The sequence below is a fragment of the Amblyraja radiata genome, chromosome 26 (genome assembly GCF_010909765.2).
Source record: "Amblyraja radiata isolate CabotCenter1 chromosome 26, sAmbRad1.1.pri, whole genome shotgun sequence".
Taxonomy (NCBI): domain Eukaryota; kingdom Metazoa; phylum Chordata; class Chondrichthyes; order Rajiformes; family Rajidae; genus Amblyraja; species Amblyraja radiata.
The window spans coordinates 15,163,533-15,180,582 of record NC_045981.1 but is presented as its reverse complement, the minus strand read 5'-3'; the positions used below and the strand labels follow the sequence as shown (position 1 = coordinate 15,180,582).

Below are 17,050 nucleotides of genomic sequence, written 5' to 3'. Positions count from 1 at the left end.
TGAGGACAGAGGTCATTGACAAATCCACACCTGACAGCTGTAATTTCTACATGGTGAACACAAAATGTATAAAAATGGCCTTAATTAAAATCTGACAATGTGCACTTTAACCATAAGTGATTTATTTCTATTAGAAATCTCAAATTGTGGAGTACAGAGGCAAATAAATAAATTATAGGTCCCTGTACCATACATTATGGAAGGCACTGTAGGTTACATTAATTGAATACAATGGTGAGGACACATCTTCTCTCATACTTTAACTGGCTTCATACAAATATTCAGTAGGCTGTGGTGTGTGGATTTTTGCTGTACTGCTGTGATTTTCTATGTACAACGAGGTACTGTGAAAAGCTTTCTGGTGCATGCTATCCCGTCAGCGGAAAGACTATACATGATTACAATCAAGCCATTCACGGTGTACAGATAGAGAATAAAGTGAATAACGTTAAATGCAAGTTAAAGTTCATTAAAGTCCGATTAAAGATAGTCCAAGGGTCCCCAATAAGGTAAATGGTAGCTCAGGACTGCTCTCCTGTTGTCGGTAGGATGGTTCAGTTGCCTGATAACAGCTGGGAAGAAACTGTCCCTAAAATTGGAGGTAGGTGTTTTTCACACTTCTGTACCTCTTAGCTGATGGGAGAGGGGAGAAGAGGGAGTGACTGGGATGAGACTTATCCTTGATTATCCTGGTGGCCTCGCTGAGGCAGCATGAAGTGTAGATGGAGTCAATGGAAGGGAAGTTGGTTTGTGTGATGGTCTGGGCTGCGTCCAGAATTCTCTGCGATTTCTTGCGGTCTTGGATCGGTCTCGATGGTGACTTGGTCATTTGGATTCAGAACTAGTTTACTCATAGAAGACCATGTGTAGTGGTGGACAGGTGATATTTTGGCCGGAGGTCTATGACCAGTGGAGTTCTGCATGGATCTGTGCCGGGACCTGTTTATTTGCGACGTATATAAAAATAACTTGGATGTAAATGTAGGTGGGTTGGCTAGTAAGTTTGCGTTGTACTCAGTAGGGAAAGCCATCAAAGTATACAGCGGGATATAGATCAGAAATAGATATAGATTTTAAAAAATCATATAGCAATGGGCTGAAAATTGGCAGATGGTGTTTGAGGTGTGTGTCGTCGAACATCAGGAGGTCAAATGTAGGGGAAAGTATACAGTTAATAGAACGATCTTTAACACCGTGGATGTACAAAGGGATGTTGAGATCCAGGTTGAAGGTAGACACAAAATGCTGGAGTAACTCAGCGGGATAGGCAGCATCTCGGGAGAGAAGGAATGGGCGATGTTTCGGGTCGAGACTCTTCTTCAGACGTCTCGACCCGAAATGTCGCCCATTCCTTCTCTCCCGAGATGCTACCTGTCCCGCTGTGCTACTCCAGCATTTCATGTCTACCTTTGATTGTAACCAGCATCTGCAGTTCTTATCACACACTTGGGATCCAGTCCTAATGCCCCTGAATGTGGAAATACTGATCGATAGAGTGAAAGAGAAGGCGGATGGTATGCTTGACGTTGTCAGTTGGGGCATCCACTATAAGAGTCAAGAAGTCACATGTGCAGCTTTCTCGGACTTTGGCATGCTGCATTTGGAATATTGCGTACAGTTTTTTTGTCACCCCATGACATGTAAGAGGTGGAGGCTTTGGTCAGGGCAGAGAGGAGGCTGACCAGAATGCTGCCTGGATTAGAGAATATTAGCTGCAAGGAGAGGTTAGAGGAAATTGGATTGTTTTCTCCGAAATGTCAGAGGTTGAGGGGAGTCCTGATAACAGCATGTAAAACTCTGAGAGGCATGAATAGGGTAGGCTGTCAGAACCTTTCCGTAGGGTTTAAATGTCAAAGTCGCTGGTTTAAGGTGAGAGGGGCAGAGTTGAATGGAACTTGATTAGTACGGGTATTAGGGGTTATGGGGGGGAAGGTGGGAGAATGGGGTTAGGAGGGAGAGATAGATCAGCCATAATTGAATGGCAGAGTAGACTTGATGGACCAAATGGATTAATTCTACTCCTATTCCTTATGAAATGTTCAGGGCAAGTTTTCTACACAGCGAGTGGCATGAGATATGACAGTGGCATTTAAGAATCTTCTAGATAGGCACGTGGATATTCAGGAAATTGAGGGGTATTGTCACCTTGTCGTGGTGGAGAAGCTTGTGTGGACCTGAGATCCTGAGAGCGATGCCGTCTGGAGCCATGCTCCTGGTAGGGTCACTCATGGCAGTAAGGTCAAGGGGGAGGTCTCGGACAAGGAACAATCCAACCAAGACCTCAACGGTGGAACAGGCGGAGGATGATGGCTGACCTTAGTGGAGCATCACAACGGCTGAGAAGGCGGATGAAGGCTGCCGCAGAAAAGGGTCTCCGGTCGTCTTGGACTCCATTGCCACTGGATCCTGACCCAGATCTGTCAAGAACTGTGGGGGTGGTTGTATGTGGACCAGTCTCCCCATGTTAAATAAAGTCACGGACAGGCGTCCTCCATATAAGGAATAGCACCCTGGATACGCCCATGGTCAGCCATGACCGAAGGGGGCCTAAGAGAATCAAGTACAGGTAGCTTAGTTTAACTTGGCATCGTATTTGGCATTGACATTGTGGGTGTAAGGGCCTGCTCTTTTGCTGCAGTCTTCTAAGTTCCATTTTTAGGCCTTGCTGGCCCCCCACCAGTTCAACAATGATGCAGTCTGGAAGACAAAGTGGTTTTGGGTCGTGACATTTACCAGTTAAAACTTTAGTATTTATTTTACCTCAGACTTTGGAGATATAGAGCAGAAACGGATACTTTGGCCCACCGAGTCCGCGCCGACCAGCGATCATTCCGTACACTAACCAACATACACTAGGGACAATTCTGCAACTTTTACAACTTACCAAAGCCAATGAACCTACAAAGCTGTACATCTTTAGAGAGTGGGAGGAATCCGGAGCAATTGGAAAAAACCCACGCAGGTCACAGGGAGAAGGTGCAAACTCCGTACAGATAACATCCGTAGTCAGGATCAAACCCGGATTCCTAATCTGAGGAAAGACATTCTTGCCATAGAGGGAGTACAGAGAAGGTTCACCAGACTGATTCCTGGGATGTCAGGACTTTCATACGAAGAAAGACTGGATAGACTCGGCTTGTACTCGCTAGAATTTAGAAGATTGAGGGGGGATCTTATAGAAACTTACAAAATTCTTAAGGGGTTGGACAGGCTAGGTGCAGGAAGATTGTTCCCGATGTTGGGGAAGTCCAGAACAAGGGGTCACAGTTTAAGGATAAGGGGGAAATCTTTTAGGACCGAGATGAGGAAAACATTTTTCACACAGAGAGTGGTGAATCTCTGGAATTCTCTGCCACAGAAGGTAGTTGAGGCCAGTTCATTGGCTATATTTAAGAGGGAGTTAGATGTGGCCCTTGTGGCTAAAGGGATCAGGGGGTATGGAGAGAAGGCAGGTACAGGATACTGAGTTGGATGATCAGCCATGATCATATTGAATGGCGGTGCAGGCTCGAAGGGCCTAATGGCCTACTCCTGCACCTATTTTCTATGTATCCAAGTTTCTATGATCTCCGGCGCTGCAAGGCAGCAACTCCACTGTTGTGCCACTGTGTCGCCTGATATGATAGTTTCATTTAAGAAGCTTTTAGATAGGCACAGGGATATGCAGGGAATGAAGGGACATGGATCATGTACTTGTAGAGGAGGTGAGTTTAACTTGGCATCAAGTCTGGCATGGACATTGTGGGCCTAAGGGCAAGGTCTTCTATGTTCTAATTTTAGGCGTTGTTGGCCTCTCACCAGTTCAATAATCATCCAGTCTGGAAGACAAAGTAGTTCTGGGCTGTGACTTTCACCAGTTCCTCTGGATAGCTGGCTGGCTTGAGAGGCAAGTGAGATGAGTAAGGCCGTCTCAGCTTTATCCTGTTGGCAATAGAATGCCTCACATCCAGGGTGCACTCAGAGACCTGGCAGGGCTCCATCCGTTCAGTATTTATCTCAGCTGGTGCTCGCACTTCCTCTCTGAGCAAAATTGTAAAAGTTTGCAAAAGTTTGTGACTGCTCACCAACAAGTGGTCACAATCTAACCTGAGCCCAAGTAAACTCAGAGAAACCACTTGCCAAATCATTAGACACAGCCCCGCTACAGGGCGTCACGGTGGCACAGTGGTACTGTTGCTGCCTTACAGCGCTTCCAGTGCAAGAGACCCGGGTTCGATCCCGACTACGGGTGCTGTCTGTACGGAGCTTGTACATTCTCCCCGTGACCTACGTGGGTCTTCCCCGAGATCTTCCACACAGCAAAGACGTACACCTTTGTAGGTTGTGTAGGAAGGAACTGCAGGTGCTGGTTTAAAACGAAGATAGACACAAAATGCTGGAGTAACTCAGCGGGACAGGCAGCATCTCTGATAGAAGGAATGGGTGACGATTTGGGTCGAGACCCTTCTTCAGACGAAGGATCTCGACCCGATTCGCCATCCATTCCTTCTCTGCAGAGAGGCTGCCTGCCTGAAGAAGGGTCTCGACCCAAATTGTCACCCATTCCTTCTCTCCAGGGATGCTGCCTGTCCCCGCTGAGTTACTCCAGCATATTGTGTCTCTCAGGTGTGTAGGTTAATTGGCTTGCTATAAATGTAAAATTGTCTCTAGTGCGTGTAGGATAGAGTTAGTGTGCGGGGATCGCTGGTCAGCACGGCCTTGGTGGGCAGAAGGGCCTGTTTCCACACTGCATCTCCAAACTAAACTAAAAAAACGAATGTGACTGCTTACCAACAACTGGTCTTGCCTGAGCCAAAGGAGTCTCAGAGAAACCACTTGTAAAATCATTAGACAGATTCCAGAGTTAACCAATAATTTCAAGTCTGGGTTTATGGTGTTCAAACCCTCTGTTTCATGTCACTGCCCAAACACATCCGTACACATCTATTTTTATATATGTTCGCAATCAAAATTACTTTTTCCCTACCATTTCTATCCTTTGGGAATTTTCCCGAAATAAAGTAGGCATGCGGCCATTTAGCGTGTGCCTATTAGTTTGATTTATTGGTTGTATATGGGAAACTATATGAAGTTCACAATTCTATGGAAATCCAACATTGTTTTGGTTGCTTGCGCTTAATTGCATGGAGAAATTTAGTCACACAATAAGTGGTCAATTAATCTGTGTGTGCCCTCTAAATATTAACAAATGAATTGGTTCAGGGGGGTGATAATTTCCACAATATCCTTCACTTGCTCAAGTAGCTGCCATAAATCGAACACTTTTAATGGAAACTTTTTGACTTATTGTGCAATTTGGGCTAAATGTTGAAAATATAAAGCTGCCAATGTGGATATTTTACAGTCTGCCACACAGATATCTCAGCATGCACGCATTGGGTTTTAATAAAGTCTTCACCTTGTCTAGAAGTGCAGTGGACAACACTGGGGTGAGGTCATGTTTGTCATTTCACTTAAACCTGCAAAAAGGAACTCATGCGATTAAACATAGCTGATGAAACTTGGTCTTCCTCAGCCTGTTTATCCCTCTGGAAGAAATAACCCTCAGTCTGAAGAAGGGTCCCATAAACATCACCCGTTCCTGCTCTCCAGAGATGCTGCCTGTTCCGCTGAGTTACTCCAGCATTTTGGAAGGGTTCATCTTCAGTACTACATTGGTATTCATTATCATTCGACACAAGAGGATTGTAGACACGTAGGGCGGCACAGTGGCGCAGCGGTAGAGTTGCTGCCTTACAGCGGCGGAGACCCGCGTTCGATCCTGACTATGGGTTTAGTACGTTCTCCCAGTTACCCGCGTGGGGTTTTCTGGTTTCCTCCCACATTCCAAATACATGCAGGTTTGTAGGTTAACTGGCTTCTGTAACGTGCCCCTAATGTGTGGGATAGAACAAGTGTACGGATGATTGCTGGTCGGCGTGGACCGAAGGGCCTGTTTCGATGCCGTATCTCTAAATCAAACTAGAACAGAAGCAGCGTATTTGAGGCTATTTTGGTTCCATGCGGGACAAGTGACTGAGTCCTATTCCCTGCATCTCTATGGTGGCATTGTAAATAATTTCCCCTGTTGAGCATGGTCAATAGTGTAGATAGGGCATCTTAGTCAGCATGGGAAAGTTGCTGTATAACTCTATGACTCTGGTTCTCATCTCCTGTGGACAGATGGTTTCATGTTGTTGCTCTATTTTCCTCACATCCAACTCCACGTCCTAGACCTCCATTTTGCCCTTCACGAGGGATCCATAGCAAACCAACTGAGGCAATTGGTCTAGCCGACCTAACCAACCACTGGTAGGTAGGATGGTCAGAAGGTGGTCATTGTGTAAAGAAGTTGAGAAATCATGTTACCGCTGTGTAAGACATTGGTGAGGCCACATTTCGAGTACTGTGTTCAGTGTTGGTCACCATGTAATATGAAATACGTTGTTCAGCTAGATAGGGTGCAGAGAAGATCCACGAAGATGTTGCCAACGCTCAAGGGCCTGAACTATAGAGAGACGTTGAGCAGGATAAGACTTTATTCCTTGGTGCGCAGGTGGATGAGGGGTGATCTTATCGAGGTGTATAAGATCGTGAGAGGAATAGATAGGGTAAATGCACAGAGTCTTTCACCCACAGTAGAGGAATCAAGAACCAGGGGACATGGGTTTAAGGTGAGGGGAGAAAGATTTAACAGGAGCCTGAAGTGCAACTTTTTGCAGGTAGGTATATGGAACGAGCTGCTGGAGGAGGCAGTTGAGTCAGTTACTATCACAATGTTTCAAAAACAATTTGACAAGTACATGGATAGGACAGGTATGGAGGGATATGGGCCAAATGCAGGCAGGTGGGGCTAGAGTAGATGGGGCATGTTGGTCGGCGTGAGCAAGCTGGGCTGACAGGCTTGTTTCCATGCTGTGTGACTATGTCTCTCATTTTCTGTTATTTTCAATATCCCATCCTGTCCCAGTAACTTGCTGTTAAGTTATAAATATTTTAAGCAAATGCAAAGATGTGCTTGTGCAGTGAATCGTTCAATGGGACTTTATTTCTATGTGTATTTAAGTACCGTTGTTCTTTTTTGCGTACAGTCCTACTGTACATTGGGTCAATCAGTTCAGTTTATTTTATTGTCACATGTACAGAGATACATGGGAATGAGGATGCAGAGCTTGGAGAATGACACCAAGGCACCGAGAATGAATGTGCTCGCATGGAAAGCCCTCAATAACATGGGGAAAATCTGGATGTCTTAGATGTCTAAGGGTCTCAAACTGAGATTCTTCCATGCAACTGTAGAGAACATATTATTGTACGGGTGTGAGGCATGGATTCTCACTCGAACACTGTCCAAGTCTCTCGAGTGTACCTACACCCAAAATGCTCAGAAAAGTTCACAATGCCAGTTGGAGGGACCAGATCACCAACGCCCTGCTCTATGGGGAGATTCCACCTCTGACCAAGAAGATCAGGTGGAGAAGGATGAGGCTCGCTGGTCACTGTCACCGCCACCCAGAAATGCCAGCGAACAGGGTTGTGCTGTGTGAACCCACCCATGGAAGACGTGACCCGGGACGGCCAAGATGATGCTGAAGACATTGATGGAAGACGCATGTGTAGAGACAACTTGCCAGCTGCATGGAGGACAGAGATGTGTGGTGCGTCCGTCACCGTGCCCGTCAGAAACCAGCACCACTGCGTCGCTAATGTTTTCAACGTAATAATAATAATAAACATAATAATGTACCGAGGTACGGTGAAAAGTTTTTGTTGCGTGATACCTAGTCAGCAGAACGACAATACATAATTGAAATCGAGTCATTTACAGTGTGCAGATGCATGATCAGGGAATAATGTTTCGTGCAAGGTAAAGCCAGCAAAGTCCGATCTGCGGGTAAAGTAAGAACTATTGCTGTGGGAGTAGCGATTGTAATGTGTGATTGTACATCTGCTATCTGGTTAGCAGGCAAATAGTTGCCTGGGTTGGGCCACATCTTGGAAGCAGACAATTATACAAAGTATAAAAGTAATGCAACAATGAAAGTTATGTAAGTGTATATTTTATCATTAAAGTACTATTTTTTGGAGAAGGAAAAGAATCTGGTCCTCATAATATCTTGAAAACTTTAATGAATTAACTCCTTTTGCTTCCAAGCCCACAAATTGCAGCAGTAGAGTTGCTGCCTGAGCGCCAGGGAGCCGGGTTCGATCCTGACTACAGGTGCTCTCTGTATGGAGTTTGTACGTTCTCTCCGTGACCACGTGTGTTTTCTCCGGGGTGCTCCGGTTTCCCGTGCACAATCCAAAGGCGTGCAGGTTTGCAGGTTAATTAGCTTCGGTTAAAATTGTTAAAGTGTCCCTAATGTGTAGGATAGTGTAAGTGTGTGCGGATCGCCAGTTGGCACGGTCTTGGTGGGCCGAAGGGCCTGTTTCCACGCTGTACCTCCAAACTAAACCAAACTAAATTGATGTGTAGCTGGATATTGTAGATGCTGGAAATCTAAAATGGAGGCAGAAGATGCTTGAATGCTCAAAGGCTTGGACAGCATCTGTGGAGGGTGAAAGAATATCGGCCGTCCCACGAGGAACTCTGTTATCTCTCACATGCTGTGGTTTTATTTTCACTGACTATTTCTGTGAATAACCGCTAATAAGTTCCTGTGCGCCTGAAACGCAGCTGAAGAAGGAAACCAAAACAAAAAGGCTACTGCAGCTTGGAAGCCTTTTCTGATTTCTTTTCTTGGAAAGTCTCCAAATGCAGTTGGCAATGGGCAAGCAGACAAAGAACCCGGAAACCAATTTTACAGTGGTTTTCTTTCATGTGCTTTTGTCGACTGCATTGAATGATAAAAAACAACAACAATTTCAGCTCTTAATCTGTTCCGGTCTGCACCACAAACTTCTCACAAAGTTCCTAGCACGTTTTTTTTTAACGATAGTAACCTGGAACGACTTCAAGAAACATGGACTACTGCTACAGCTAAGAAAGACTGCCATTTTTCAAAGCACATAAAAGGGTTATTTTTATGAGAATAAAAGGTGTAATTTATAACAATGATTTATAGGAACACATACTTGAGTGTTTGGGGAGTTTTATAATGTAATGTGGATTTGACATTTTACCTTGTATGGTGATGTGTTTAATGCAACTTAGATAAATAATTCATACCATCAACAGTACTGTTGAAGTTAATCGCTGGACATTGATGATATCCTTACTTATCACTGCGATCAGAAATGTAGCTGCTGACAGTGCCTGTCACTAATAATTGCCCTTAATATTTATTATATTTACTTGCCAGAATAACAGCGGGAAACATTTATTGAAAGCTTCCCCAGATTTAATTCTGGAAGCTGTATTTCTGATTGAAATTGCCTCAAAAACAGCCTTGTGGATTTTAAACTGTGTCTGGTGTGACTGCACCAGTTGAAATTCTAGACCCCTGTATGGAGCTGGGAAGAAATCTCTACTCTTCTAACTCTGCTGGAAGGAAGCAAGGTACAATACTCCATCGGCATGTCATTGGCATGCTGGAGATGTACGGTGCCATCGAATGCCACAATGGTGCATTTTAGATGATGCTACTGAATGCTTTGTGCGTGCTATGCATGTACTGGTCTGGGTCTACTCTAAACCCATGCAGGTAATTAATCCTCCCGCATATTTATATCTGGGGAGTTTGAATTGACTGGGGTATCTTCGTCCCAGGTATATTATAAAGAAAAGCTGCCAAATTCAGTGTGGAAAATGGGAGATTTGGTTAAGCAAGGCTGCATGCCAGAGAAAACTTTGGCATGATATCGGAGAGTGAGTGATAGTCCTGGAACGAAACCCAACAAGGAGGAAAGGACCTCACTGGACCAGGAGGGACGAGAAGAGTTGACTCACCATTGAACAGAAAATTGACTGATACTCTTCAAGATTATTATGTGACTGTTCAAACGTCATTTTCTAGCTCCGGTTCCATTAGTTACTCGCTGAGTCTTTAATTGAAGAGTTAAAGGACAAAGTTATTTTGATCTTCTTGTTATCGAGTCCATAAGGTTAGAAGTTGTTCAGACAGAGCTGAACATGCTTCTCGGCATCTGTATACAATGGTGTCTGCCTTGTGCTTCTTGTGCTTCTTGTGCGTGGTGGTGGAAAGATTGGTGAAAACAGGGCCGCGACGTGAACGCTCTTTCCCTTGACCCCAGTTCATTTGATAATAGAGGCTTTGCCATCCAAGTAGATTCGGTATTAAGATTCAGCTCTTGGATTTGCAGTTTGGCCAGGCCGCTTGTGGCCACAGTTTTTTTTTGTCATTCCTAAGCTTACTTGACGAAAGAGTTCAAGAAATATTGGCCACAAGTTATTTTGGTTCTGTACACATATGAAAGGACGCAAGCAGTGAGATCTTTATGATCAGTCGAGGACAATTATGTTTAACTTGATCTCCGAGTTGATGTGGATTACCCATACTATAATAGGAATTCATGTTAAATGTATTTTTATCCCAATTTTACACAGAGGGATGGTGAGTGCCTGGAACGCCCTGCCTCGGTTGGTGGATGAGACAGATATCATAATGGCAGTTAAGAGGCTTTTCGATAGGCATATGGATATGCAGAGAATGGGGGGGATATTGATTATAGATCAACACCCCCCCCCATTCTCTGGTAGATAAGAGATGGCTAATGCATCATGTTCAGCACAGACATTGTGGGCTGAAGGGTCTGTTCCTGTGCTGTACTGTTCAATGTTCCATTATTACTTAGCCATGATGAGGACCACGCACAGTTGTCTGTAGAGAGTACTGTAATATAGATATAACAAATATTTTATGGGATATATCAAAATCAATTTATAACCTAGGGCTCTGCCATATGAAATAATGTTTATAGTGTTTGTACATTAAGAGGTGATGTGGGCCAAACACAGGCAAATTGGACCAGCAGAGATAGAAACCTTGGTTGGCATGGTCGAGTTGAAGAGAAGAACTAGTTTTCATGCTGTATAATTGTATGAAAACTATATACAAACAAGAGCGTGGCTTTTTACTAGTGTGTTAGTATCTGAGTTAGAAATCCATGGGTTGAAAATGTACAGGCACCCACTTTGATCTGCATTTCTATGAGGTATTATAAATAGAGTGCACAACTGATATCGTATTTTTAGTTGAGATACATCACGGAAACAGGACATTTGGCCCACCGAGTCTGCGCCAACCAGCGATCCCTGCACACTAACACTATCCTACACACACCAGGGACATTTTATAATTTTACCAAGCCAATTAGCCTACAAACCTTTGATATTCAACCAAAGTCCACTTCATGCAAATATAAGGGCCAGCCTTGCTGAAGAAGAATGCAGTGTTTTATTCACAACAAGATATTTTTTATCCCTGACTGATATTCATCTTTCAACGCATGATCGAATGATTTTTTTTTTGGTGGGAAAAAATAACAAGTGCTGGGGGAAGTCAGCGGGTCAAGCAGCATCTGCGGAAATGGACATGTGATGTTTTGGTTCGGGACCCTTCTTCAGTCTTACAGTAGTAGGGGCTCTTAAGGCCTGGCAAGTGATAGGTGGATACAGGCTACAGAGAGGGGGGAGGGGGCTTGGTTGATTATCAGGTGGATGGAATAAGTAACATTGGCCAGATAAGAAGAAAAGAGGAGTAAAAGGCAAAGCCAGAGGGAGGGATGTAAGGGGAAGGGGGCAGGGGAAGGGGGGAGGATAAAAGGGAATTGAGTATCTAAGGGATGAAAGAGAGTTTGCACGTTCTCCCCGTGAACTGCGTGGGTTTTCCCCGGTGCTCTGGTTTCCTCCCACACTCCAAAGACGTACAGGTTTGTACAAAGAGGGGAAATGTGCAGAGTGACTGGTAGGATAGGAGATACTGGGAGAAATTGTCCTACTGTCTTATATACAGGAAGGGATGCTAATTGAAGACACAAGTGACTACAGATGCTGGAATCTTGAGCAAAACACAAAGTGCTGGAGTAAGTCAACAAGCCGGGGAGCATCACGGGAGTGAAAGAACCGGCATCGTCTTTGGTCGAAACCCCTCTTCAGATGAATGATCCTGACCAGAAACATCATGTATCAATGTTCTCCCGAGGTGCTGCTTGACCTAGTGAATTACTCCAACACTTTGCATCGTACAGATGTCCTGGTGGAACTCAATGGGTTAGGCAGCACCTTGGTTTAGTTTAGTTTAAAAATACAGCGTGGAAACAGGCCCTTCGGCCCGCTGAGACCACACCGACCAGAGATCTCTGCACATTAACACTATCCTATACTAGGGATTTTTTTTTACATTTATACCAAGCCTTTTAACCAACAAACCAGTACGTCTTTGGAGTGTGGGAGGAAACCGAAGCTCTCGGAGAAAACCCTCGCGGGTCACGATGAGAACGTACAAACTCCCTACAGACAAGTACCCGGGGCCAGGATCGAACCCGGGTCTTTGGCGCTGTAAGCGCTGTAAAGCAGCAACTCTACCGCTGCGCCACCATGCCCCCCAACTAGGTCGAGACCTTTCTCCAGAGTCGATGTTCATCATGTGATCATTTGAACTATTGATATTTTCAACGAAGTTTAGTTAACAAATAGTTAAGTCCTAAACTTTGTTTCCTCTTAAAAACATTATTTCATCAAGCTCCCACTCATTGTTGTATTAATGCCAATACAGGAAGACTTCAATTAACATGTAAATACCAGTTATATCACATGGTTTAAAGTTTTACTTTTGCTAATTGTTTGAAACAGTTGTAATGTGAGCCATATGAACTTCAAAAGATTTTGTCTTGTACAGATGCAGGAGCTGGCCATGCTATTTTGCAGTTTACTGTGCTATCTGTCATTACAGAGTTCAGATCTTTTTTTTTTTTTTGAAGACCCCCTTTTCATGTGGTCTAGTTAACTTGTCGCAGCATGCACTTGGCAAAGCAGCTGTTTGGACCAAGGGCCAACACTATAAAATAAACCTAATTATTTTCTGCCAGAACATGCAGCCACCCTGAGTTTAAAACGAGAAGTGTTGCGATCTGGGTCTGCTGCTCTGATGGTGAGGTGGACGTGAGGTGTTTTTTAATGAGCGTTTAATGATCAAGACACAGGAAACTTGCAAAGAAAACACACAGGGATTGGTGAGCATATTCGGAACAAAGCAACTATGATAAAGGATGGAGCTTGGCTCATCTTTCTCGTCGCACGATTTTTTTCTCAAAACATCGCTGAGCACGTGGAAAAAAGAATCAAGGGGGCACGGTGGTGCAGCGGTAGAGTTGCTGCCTTACAGCACTGGAGACCCGGGCTCGATCCTGACCACGGCTGCTGTCTGCACGGAGTTTGTACGGCCTCCCCCTGGCCTGCGTGGGTTTTCCCCGGGTGCTCTGGTTTCTTCCCACACTCCAAAGACGTACAGGTTTGTAAGCTAATTGGCTTGGTTGAATTGTAAATTGTCCCTAGTGTGTCAGATAGTGTAGCGTGCGGCGATCGCTGGTCAGTGCCGACTGGATGGGCCGAAGGGCCTGTTTCCATGCTGCGTCTCGAAACTAAACTAAACTAAAAACAAAAATGTCCTTTAGGAGCAGTGATGGTTAAATAATGTGATACTGGGATGAGTTGCATGGGAGACCCATCCTAGCTTGATACCTGCAGACTTTAGCTTAGTTTACTATTGTCACATGTACTGAGGTACATTGAAAGGCTTTTTGCACAGGAAGGAACTGCAGATGCTGGTTTACACCAAAGATAGACACAAAATGCTGGAGTATCTCAGTGCATCAGGCGGCCTCTCTGGAGAGAAGGAATAGATGGCGTTTTGGGCCAAGGTCCTTCTTCAAAATGAGAGTCAGGAGAGAGGGAGGAAAGCTTTGTGTTGGGGTAAAGAATTCACAAAATATTGACTCAACTTAAATAAACTATAGGCCAGGTAATATTTAACGGTGTTCTTGCTCCTGGTTAAGTCTTCAAGGTCCACTGTTGGCACAACAGTCAGCATATACCTCATGCCCTGTGTGGGCAAATTATTTGTTAACTTACACATTGATTGTGTTTTTTTTTTGGTTGGAAATATGTTACTATCCTTTCACCAACTAGAGAGGGGACCTGACCTACCATCTATCTCGTTAAAAGCGTTTGGACTATCTTTAATTGGCCTTTATTACTACTGGACATTATCTTGCACTAAACGATTTCCCCTTTACCCTGCATCTGTACAGTGTAGATGGCTTGATTGTAATCATGTATAGTCTTTTACTAACTGGGAAAAAAAGCTTTTCACTGTACACGTGACAATAATAAACTAAAAATACTTAACTAAACAAACGTTCATGGTTAAATGTACAAGAAGCGACACATTGATTGATCCTTTTCAGATTTTTTAATGAATTTAGACAAAGGGATTAAGGTCATAGATGGACACGGGATGCTGGGGTAACTCAATGGGTCAGGCAGCATCTCAACAAACTCCATCTTTGGTAAAGATTGTAAATAGGCCCTCGTGTGCAGGATAGTGTTAGTATATGGGGATCGCTGGTCAGCTACCCTGGCCACGAGTGCTGTCTGCACGGAGTTTGTACATTGGTCCCGTGACCCACATGGGTTTTCCTCGAGTGCTCTGGTTTTCTCCCACACTTCAAAGGCGTAGATGCTTGTAGGCTAATTAGCCTCGTAAAATTGTAAATTGTCCCTGGTATGTTGGATAGTGTTAGTGTGTGGATTGGTCGGCGCGGACTTGGTGGGCCAAACGGGCCTGTTTCTGCACTGTATCTCTATCTCTAAACTAAACTAAACGTTTTGAGGGAGCCTAATGACCTGGCAGCTCAAGAGACCGTCAACTGATGAGGAGAATTTCACCGACAAGTGGTATGTTTGTGCAATGCATTACCTGATGTAGGTCTTGTCTCATTCCAAACCACACGACTGGAAGACATGCTCAAACAATATTGATACCAAGGCTTATCCAGGAATTCATGTCTCTATAACCCGCAGCAACATGTATTACTTCATCTTAACTTACTGTAACTCTGTGGGGAAAGAATATATTATCATTATATATTTAAGAAGGAACTGCAGATGCGGGAAAATTGAAGGTAGACAAAAATGCTGGGGAAACTCAGTGGGTGAGGCAGCATCTATGGAGCGAAGGAAATAGGCAACGTTTCGGGTCGAGACCTTTCTTCAGACATTATATATAATAATTTCAGGGGCATTTCGTTATTTTAGAAACAGAATTTGTAACAGGAGATTAATTCTACCCTAAAAGATTGCACTTTGGTTTGGGAGCGGTGGCATACTCAAACACTTCCACTATTTTCAATGACATTGCCTTGCCATGTGTAAAGCATAAAATGAACTACTTCTGCTCAAAGGTGTCCATATTAGTGCCATGAAGTAGTGAATATTTTTCCTGCATTTATTTAATTTAATTGAATCGTTTGAAAAGTACAGAGTGGGAAAAGGCCCTTCGGCCCACCGAGTCCACACTGACCATCAATCATCTGTTTACGCTAGTTCTATGTTGACCCTCTTTTGTGTCCACTCTCGACACACTGGAGCCATTTATAGAGGCCAATTAATCTACAAACCCACACGCCTTTGGGATGTGGTCACAGAGAGAATGTGCAAACTCCACACAGACAGCACCTGAGGTCAGGATTGAACCTGGGCCTCTGGTGCTGTGAAGCAGCAGCTGTAACAGCTGTCCAACTGTGCCGCCCATTTTAAATGCACCTCAATAGATTGAGGTCTTGATAGACCATTTAAATGTAGGTTTATAAAACATTGATCCACACTAATATATTTGGGTCGACACTGTGACTCAGCATTAGAGTTGCTGCCTGACAGCGACAGAGACCATGGTTTGATACTGAATACGGGTGCTGTCTTTATAGAGTTTGTACGTTCTCCTCCTGACCATGTGGGTTTTCTCCGGGTGCTCCGGTTTCCTCCCACACTCCATAAACCTACATGTTTGTAGTTTAATTACCTTCGGTAAATGCTAAATTGTCCTTGGTGTGTAGGATAGTGCTAGTATACAGGGTGATTGATGATCGGCACAGACTCGGTGGGTCGAAGGGCCTGTTTCCGTTCTGTATCTCTAAAGTCTAAAGTCTATGCTGCAGTTATGATGATAGTAAAATTATTTGTGTTTGTATTAGTTATCATTCTGCGAAATTGACAGAAACGGTTGGGTTTCCATGCAAGTGTAATTGAAAATTGAAATGTTAAAGCTGCCATTGGAAATGTAGCCATTATCCCTGAGCATTGCTGCTTCAGACCCCTCTACTATGGGGAGAAGGCAGGAGAATGTCGTTATGAGGGAGAGATAGAACAGCCATGATTGAATGTCAGTAGACTTGATGGGCTGAAAAGCCTCATTCTACTCCTATTCCTTATGATCTTATGACCTATAAATGAATTTGTCCCATTGTATAGAAAAGTTTGAAAAGTTAGAAACAAAACGTAATTGCATACATTTTTTTGTGTATAATTTAGAGACGATGTGGTTACTGTGGCCGCGACGCGTGGAGTTGGTGGAGGCAGCCGTGTGAGGTCCTAAAGCAGCCGGGAGAGCAAGCAGACCAGGCACAGTCTCCTGTGGCTACACGGAGCGTTGGTGAAAGTAGCCGAACATTGCGCTGGGCTATGCTGACCCATCTGTCATCGATCCTGGGCTGCCAGGACATCAAGCCCTAAGATGTGAAAATAAGAAATTGCTCATCTCCTTAGGCCTAGGTCAGACTTTGCACCCACTTGAGACTTTAGACTTTAGAGACACAACGTGGAAGCAGGCCCTTCGGCCCATGACCGAGTCCGTGCCAATCCAGCGATCCCCGCACACCAACACTATCCTTCACACTAGGGACATTTTTTACCGAAGCCGATTGACTTACTAACCTGTACGTCTTTCAAATGTGGGAGAAAACCGGAGCACCTGGAGAAAATCCACGCAGGTCACATGGAGAACGTACAAACGGCGTACAGACAGCACACGTAGTCAGGATGGAATCCGGGTGTCTGGCGCCGCAAGGCAGCAACTCTACCACTGCACGACCATGACGCCCTCTCCAAGCAGAT

At 44.4% G+C, this 17,050-nt stretch overlaps 1 long non-coding RNA gene across 2 annotated transcripts in view; it reads left to right on the top strand.

Annotated features, from left to right (window-relative positions):
- LOC116987954 overlaps positions 1–16,826 on the top strand; it is a 153,091-nt gene extending 136,265 nt beyond the window's left edge. For both annotated transcript variants that reach the window (XR_004415834.1, XR_004415835.1), the window contains one exon: positions 16,469–16,826. This is a non-coding gene — a long non-coding RNA (uncharacterized LOC116987954). The remainder of the gene's footprint in view (positions 1–16,468) is intronic.
- The last annotated feature ends 224 nt before the right edge of the window (positions 16,827–17,050 follow it).